This window comes from Aplysia californica, unplaced genomic scaffold (genome assembly GCF_000002075.1).
Source record: "Aplysia californica isolate F4 #8 unplaced genomic scaffold, AplCal3.0 scaffold00947, whole genome shotgun sequence".
NCBI lineage: Eukaryota > Metazoa > Mollusca > Gastropoda > Aplysiida > Aplysiidae > Aplysia > Aplysia californica.
Genome location: NW_004798217.1, coordinates 52,593 through 60,231, shown reverse-complemented (window position 1 = coordinate 60,231; position 7,639 = coordinate 52,593). Strand labels below are relative to the sequence as shown.

Sequence of the window (7,639 nt, the reverse complement as noted above, 5' to 3'; positions counted from 1 at the left end):
CTTTTCTTTGTTTACATCCTTTCAGTTTTACAGTACATGCTGTCTCTTTCTTACATGATCTTCTTTTTTTGCTCTCTCTCTCTCTCTCTCTCTCTCTCTCTCTCTCTCTCTCTCTCTCTCTCCTCTCTCTCTCTCTCTCCAATAGAACTTTTTCAACTTTCCACTAGCACACATGATGAGGCAGACAATTTCCGCGGGGTAGGTAGACATCCGCCATACACGTATGTACATGTAAATTATGAAACATCACATAAAGTACATTAACATATTTATATATATTGAATTGTATGTACGTGTATATATAATATTCTTTGTCAGGGGCTTGGCCTCATCCCTTCAAAAGTTATCGTCAACTCAAAGCACGGAGAGCGTAAGCTTAGGCCCCTCCCACCAAGACAGGAAAACACAAAGTACAAGACAGTAATATCAGAATCAATGAATAGCAGGATCAACACACCCCCCCCCCCCCCCACCCCCTCAATCCCATTTCAGAATATTGTTCATGTGGATATATTTAAAGTATCTAAATACACTAGTACTAGTTACCAGGAAAAAAACCAACAAAAAACCCCAGACCCAGTCTAGCTCAACTGAAGTAAGCGGTGACTCATTGTCATTGCTTTCTGTGAAATATTTATAATGTAGAGAGTTGACCACAAAGAACGAAAAAAAAAAATCCAACTTGGAAGAATTTTAATTTAACCAAAAGAAAAGAAAATAATCAACTCTGATTCCCAAAAATATAATTAAATGAAAGATAAACTTTGATTAAATGAACTAAGAATGAAAAAATCCAAAAACCTAAGTGACCATTATTGTCGGCTAACGGTCATGAGTAACAAAACATAGTCAAGGAAAAAGTAAGTTGCAAGATACAGAGTGGTGATAGGCAGCTAATGACACCAGCGGTCTACATAAAGTGGAAAAGTACCGTACAAAAAGAAAAATACAAAACTATTTTCTTTAAATCTGTAAATGCAAAGAAAAGTTTGATCGTACAAAATCAATTTTTCCCCATTGACCTACTCAACACGACAATAAAATAAAACATTTTTATAAAAAAAAAAATTAAAAAAAAGAAAAAAATCAGAATCAATTTCAGAATCTAATGAGCTCATACAAAACATAAATATATTCAAATGTGAGGCAATCAGGCGCTCGTCAATATAATGAATGTCAAGAAACTGGCATTTTTCCGCAGGTTTGGGAATTTTTATCGAATATTTGTTTTTTGGCTCATGCCCTTCCAAGAACACATTTCTGTGTGGATTATACTGAAAAACGTCGATCAAAGGCATAATAAAAGTTGTACATTTTTTATTTCCCTGGACTCTCAAGCTAAGAAACTAACTCAACTTTGCCGACCATTTTCTCTCTTATTTTACCTCTGAAACCAGCCAACCCCCACCTCCTTCAATCACCAATATCAAAATAAATGGATATGCTTTTCATCAAAAATAAGACAAATGAACAGGCTTTAAGATGATACCAATAACTCTACGGGCCCCAAACTTGACGAGTGCCTGATTCCACCGCACCGTGGCACAAATATTGCTCTTCATCTTTTGAGAAACAAACAAAAAACCTGAGACAAAATAAAAAAATCTAGCAACAACATTGAATGATGTACATTTCCGTGATGGAAAGAGACCACATCTCATCACTGAGGGTAAAAAAAAAAAAAGAAGAAAAAAACAAAAGCATGCACAAAAAGCGACTCCCAGTACAAAATCGTTATCTAAAATTAGAACATCAATTATCAATATGATAACATTCCTTCCCTCAGGTGCAATTCTCGTATTATTTTTTTTTAAAGAAACGACGGCATTCATAACTGGTTATCACATCGGATAAAAAATATTGCAACTTTTGAAAGAAGTCCAGGAGCCTTCTCCATTCTTGTTCCTCACTCCAGTTTCTCCTCTTCTTCTTCTCCTCTGCCAAAACTTTTCCTGCTGCTCACGTGAATGCGTCAGTGTCTTGACACGGCCAGCTACTGCTGCGACAGTCTTTTCACGATGAGCCGCTGCGGCAGTGTCTTGTCGCGGTGAGCACCGATGTGGGGCCAGACACAAAATTGTGTCCACCCTTGATGAAAAGGTTGACCATTCACTGCCTGTAACGGTTGTGCTACAGTTCTTGCACTGGTCAGCAAACCCAAACACACATCCCACATCCATTCTGCAGGTCAAACCACACCGAATTCTCTCCTTCTTGGTGCGCACCAAGCAACCGACCAGTCCCACGGGTACATCTGTGGCACACACAGGATCACGCCTTTCAATTATTGCATATTATGCTCCTGGCATGCGACTCCTGTGACAACATAACACCAAACACCTGTCATTTCTTTCTAGAATGTTATGCTAAAGACATCGAGTTTGAGTCTTGTCTCTCGGATATTCAGACGCTGAATTCACAGAAAACTATAAGCCTTCGTCCAACACACTTTTTGTTTCATTTGCTCCAAGAAATCACCAACAATTCACAATTTTATGTGATCTTTGGGCAGTCCGGTGCTAAGTAGTTGATGCCGAAATTCTCCTTCTGCTCATGGATTTATTGGGGGTTTAAAAAAACCCAAAGTCATTTGTGTGTGTTTGTTCATATACAGCCCTACACACACACATACACACATGCATACACACATATGCAAGCAAAACAGTTCCAGAAACTTGTATAGTATTTGTACGTCATATCTTCCCTGGATACCCGACCATATGTGTACGTTACATCATGCCTTCTGTCCTAAACACCTGATCTCATGTTACCATGTCTTCATGCCCAATCGTGAGTAGCAATGTTTGGCTTTCTCTCCAAACGGTGAGAAAAGAGAACCCAGCCAAATACCACTCCCCCATCTCTACACCGGTTAGGAGAGATCAGGGCACCTCTGTCCCCAATTTACTACTCTCACTTAGATCTAATCTGGTCGACTGACCTGAAATTCTGAAAGAGTCCGAGAAATAAAAAGGGTCCAACAGAAGTCAACTTGAGATCTTTTCGAAAAAGCAGCCGAACTTCAGCATGATATACCAGTACTACCAAGTTTAAGCAGTTTGTAAGAGCCACAACTCTAATTCAAAGTCATCCAGTCAATTCATCTAAATGTTATGTCATGTGGTCTCCCCAACTTTAACTCTTCTATTTTTAGCCATTGATGTGGGTAATCATATGAAAGACTATTTTCAGTCAAAAGAGACTTAGATCTTTTCTTTTTCCGGCACCTTCAATGGGGGATTTCACTTGTGTGAGGACATGGATAATTAGGAAAAGCTCTCGCTCAACAAATACACGTACACGACACATATGATGATTATGATATGTTGCTTTCTCTAGTGGGTAGGGAATAACGTTAACTGCTCCAAGACAATTCTGGGTACCAACCGACTAACCATATTCTCTGGTAAACAGTCACTTTCGTCAAAAAGCCTTTGCAGAGTCAGTCACTGTAACTTTTGTGAAATAGTATACGTTTATCACCTCTATCAACACTATTAGTGTCATTTAAGAGGCGGGACCTCAGAGTTTAACGTCCATCTCCAAAACGACTGACGCAAATATGAAATTCAAGTGAAGCGCTTTTCCTCCAAGGACACAACGTGCGACAGTAACTCCTCTTACTCTTACAAAAACTTTGTAGGGTCAGGAACAATACAGATGAGTCGCCAGACCAGAACTTCTCTCACTTTTGACAAAGTTTGAAGAGCATGCACGTACTTCTCAGCGTGAACACAAACAATTATGGATTTCACAGTATCGGCTCGAGTCAAGACTCCAAGCAACATAATTCTATAGTAAGCCAACCAATATCTCATCCCCAGTCCCCGAGAGTTATTATTTCAGTGAAAGTGATTGTGTATGATGTGTGTGTTTATTCCTCAGCCTCTCCCTCTCCGAGTGTCTCTCTTGATTATTGCTTTGATCCAGTGGCCAAGCGGCCGATGCGAGGAGTACAGTAGGGAAATTGAGACAGGGAAAAACTCCACCGACACATCACTTCATATTTGTCCTGCCAAACGCCTTAGTCTTTAGTTGATATGACAAACACCTGCCACCTCGACCTCTCACATCATTCACTCAACCGTTAGGATATTTGCCCCAAGAGGTCATTGTCCTTCCAGGGTATTGACCTCTTCTAGACTCCAACACACACCTGACCACCATATATCTGGTCATCATCTCAAACTATGTCGTCCCTTAAGGTCGATGTTCATTGTGGGACTTGTCCAGGTCTCTACTCCCAACACCTGGCCAGTGTTCATCTGGTCATCGACTCAACTGGTGGGACATTTGCCAGGGCCAGAGTGTACCGTATCAGGTCCTGTCTGATCGTCCCATCCTGCATGAAGAACAGAAAACCTTGTCCTCAGAACATTGAGATCTGCTGTGCTGTTTGGAGAAAGGACCATTCGCTGGAGTGAGAAGACTTTAGAGACAAGCTGCCCCTGGCCTTACTGCAGGTTATGGGGACTTGATGAAGTGTGGCTGGTTCTGACAGCTGGAGACAGGGAAGGAAGGATGGGTTAACGGACGGTCCCTCTCCTCTCCGCTGTCTCTCTCTCTCCCTCTCTTTGTCCACAGCGGCTCCAGATTCCACACTCGTTCTGGTCATCATCATTGCACTCACACACTCGCGCACTCACACACGCACTGTCTGGCTGGACTCCATGGGTCGCTTGACAGGACACGGCAGACTATGTAGACAGGCCCTCCGCTCACACACACACACACACACACACGGCCGCCTCCCTCACGCTGTTTGGCTGCTTCCCTCTTTCTGTCGTCCGCTAAGACTTCACGCTATTGGGATCTGAGGAGGACACAAACAGACACAGTCAGTCACTCCATCTCACGCACAGTGAGTAGGTCATGGAAAAACTAGATCCCAGTATAAATAGATCTAGATCTAATTTAAATGTTTAACAGATATAAGTCCACGTTTTGCAAACAAATAAAGCTAGAGGTTTTACTGTAATTCTCCTGTTGTAGCCTTCATTGTCTTCATATTAGGAATTAGGATGTATCTTCAGTTTATTTATTTTTTAAAGTTTCATTGTAAGAGTTTTACAGCACTTGCCTTGCAGCACAATTAGGTTAAATAAGCAATAGAGATGCTGCTAGAAAGTACCGTGCAAAAAAAGAAAAAAGAAATAAGGATGATAGATGAGTGACAGGGACGAAGGAGCAAACCATACTGTAAAATAATCGGTTCTCTGTCTGTCAGGCTTTTGGTTTTGCTTAAATTTCTAACTGAGATTACGTCACTCTCAGACAATTCACTACATTGACAGAGCTGGTGTGTGGAGCTGTGATCTGAAAAAATAGTAAGCACTCCCTTCTTTACCACTTTGACAAATATACACTCCAAACTTAAGATGTCAGGCTCTTTCTTATTGAGCATGGTTTACCCATAGCTCTACCAGGTGTTCTGGGCCAATGCTGAACTCACTTTGACAGCTCAGTGTAAGAGTGAGACCCCGCCACACATCACTGTCTATGGTGTATGGCCAAGTTTACAAATTACAGTACGGTCAAAAATTTGTGGCGCAACTTATCCTCAAACATCTTTTTAATGGGTAAAACAATGTCACCCATACATTACACAGCAGTTTGTATCAATTTGTCTTAACATAATCATATTTTTCCACAACAAATGAGGCTAGATCAAAAAACTTTTCTCCTTAGGCCTATTTTTATACAAAATACTACAAATATCCTTTCTGCGGAAAATGGGATAGTTCACAGCACTTCTCGCTTTTCACACACATTTTGCCTATGCATATGGCCTACGCCACAGCTCACCAGTGACACTTTTTAGTGGCAAAACTAGTTACAAGAAATTAATTTTAGAGTGAACACTTTTTTGCATAAAAGTTCTCAAAACATGCATTCAATACACTAAATCTCGCAATTAGAACAAAATGACGGACTAGTTTTTAAAAGTGATATTGTCTCAGCTGTACACCTTTTAATATCTGTAGAAACCACCCACTGGAATTTTTAATTCGTATTTATTAGGGAGTTTTCTAGAATAGAGATAACAGATGTTTATAAAAGTATTGATCTGTTAAGACAATTGATACAAGTTACTGTGCAAAAGCTGGAGGGTTTATGTTCAATAGCTGAGGAGATATCTGACTATAAGGTGTGCCAGATTGGGAGAATTTGGGTAATAAGTAAATAGGGTAAGATTCAATTTTCTCGTTTCTAGACACTTACTGTTTTGTGCAAATCAAAAACTTTCAATAAAATCTTAACTGTATTTGCAAAGCATAAAATTATGGGGAACACAACAGGGGATTGGGGGGTGGGGGTGGGGGTGGATGCGGGGGGAGGGGATGGGTGCCCCCACCTGAACCCCCAAGTTATCTGGAAATGTAGTAGTAGAATCATACCTAACTTCTCCCAATCTGAATCTGTGTAAACTGTTGGAAAGTGGGAATGTTGGAAAGTGGGAATGTTGGAAAGTGGGAATGTTGGAAAGTGGGAATGTGCCAGAGAGTTTGTACTCATTTCTACATAGGCCTACATAATGTATCATAGTCTAGTGCGTGAGGAAAATAGTGGAGACTGGGGTAGGTGGTTGGTGGGTGCTCTGGTGTGGTTTGCCCCTTCTTTCCTATCAAACATCTATCGTCCTTATCTTTCCTCCTTCTTTTTTTGTGTATGTTACTCTCCTGTAACACATCTATTCTTCGGCACTTATATGACCTTATAAGTGCTGTAAAACTGTAACGAGAAAGGAGAGCGGGGTGTTCTTATGCCCCCATGTCAGTGATGGAATCAACATCTGGCAGTAACCGGAAACAATTCCTGACATCAGTCTGCCTCGAAAACGGTGTAACTGTGAGGTTTAACAATACTTTTAGGTTATTTAAGAGGCGGAGTTTAACACCCCTCTCCGAAAGGAATAAGCCAAAATCATGTAAAGTGCCTTTCCCAAGGACAAAACATTGACCTGAAGTGAGGCTCGAACCCACATTGTTTCTAATCACTGCACTTCAACCATGCTAGTAATTAAAATGATAATTAGCATTTGTATAGGGCAAATTCCTGCTCAACAGCAAGCTCTACGTACTTTACAATCTGTATTATTATAGAGAAGAATCTCAGGCTCTAATTTGACATCAAAACTATAATATTATTAAAAATAACGCTTAACTAGACCTTACATTCCAACTTGAGTTTTCCAGCAAAAAACTCAAGAAATCGCTCATGAATTAATAGTTCATAATGTGGTGCAAGCTACACATTCAGAGGCATTATACATTGGACTTCAAGCAGATGGAAAAAAAAATAAGGAGCCTCTAGCAGTTGCAAAGCTTTAGAAAGGCACCTACTGACCACAGCAATATCTAGCCGGCCAAAGCAAAGTGGGTTGAGTCAATTCACGTTCACCCCACACGTGTTTAGGCAATCAAGCTCTAGAGTTAGTGTTATTAGAAGCGGCGAGGGGACTGGGGGGGAGGGGGATGGTTTCATGTCAAGAGAACTTTCTTTCTGCTTTCGTCAACCTTTCGTTGGGAAGACAATCTCTTTTCTTTTTTTGGGGGCCATCTTAAAGAGACGTTAGGTTTGATTATCAATTTTATCTTCAGAATCTAAGAAGAACGCCTTATATTATTATTATTATTAT

General features: G+C 40.5%; 1 long non-coding RNA gene across 1 annotated transcript in view; it reads right to left on the bottom strand.

Annotated features, from left to right (window-relative positions):
• Positions 1-1,313: 1,313 nt before the first annotated feature.
• Positions 1,314-7,639, bottom strand: part of LOC106013503 — a 9,602-nt gene continuing 3,276 nt past the window's right edge. Inside the window, exon 2 of the long non-coding RNA XR_001185360.2 lies at positions 1,314-4,813. This is a non-coding gene — a long non-coding RNA (uncharacterized LOC106013503). The remainder of the gene's footprint in view (positions 4,814-7,639) is intronic.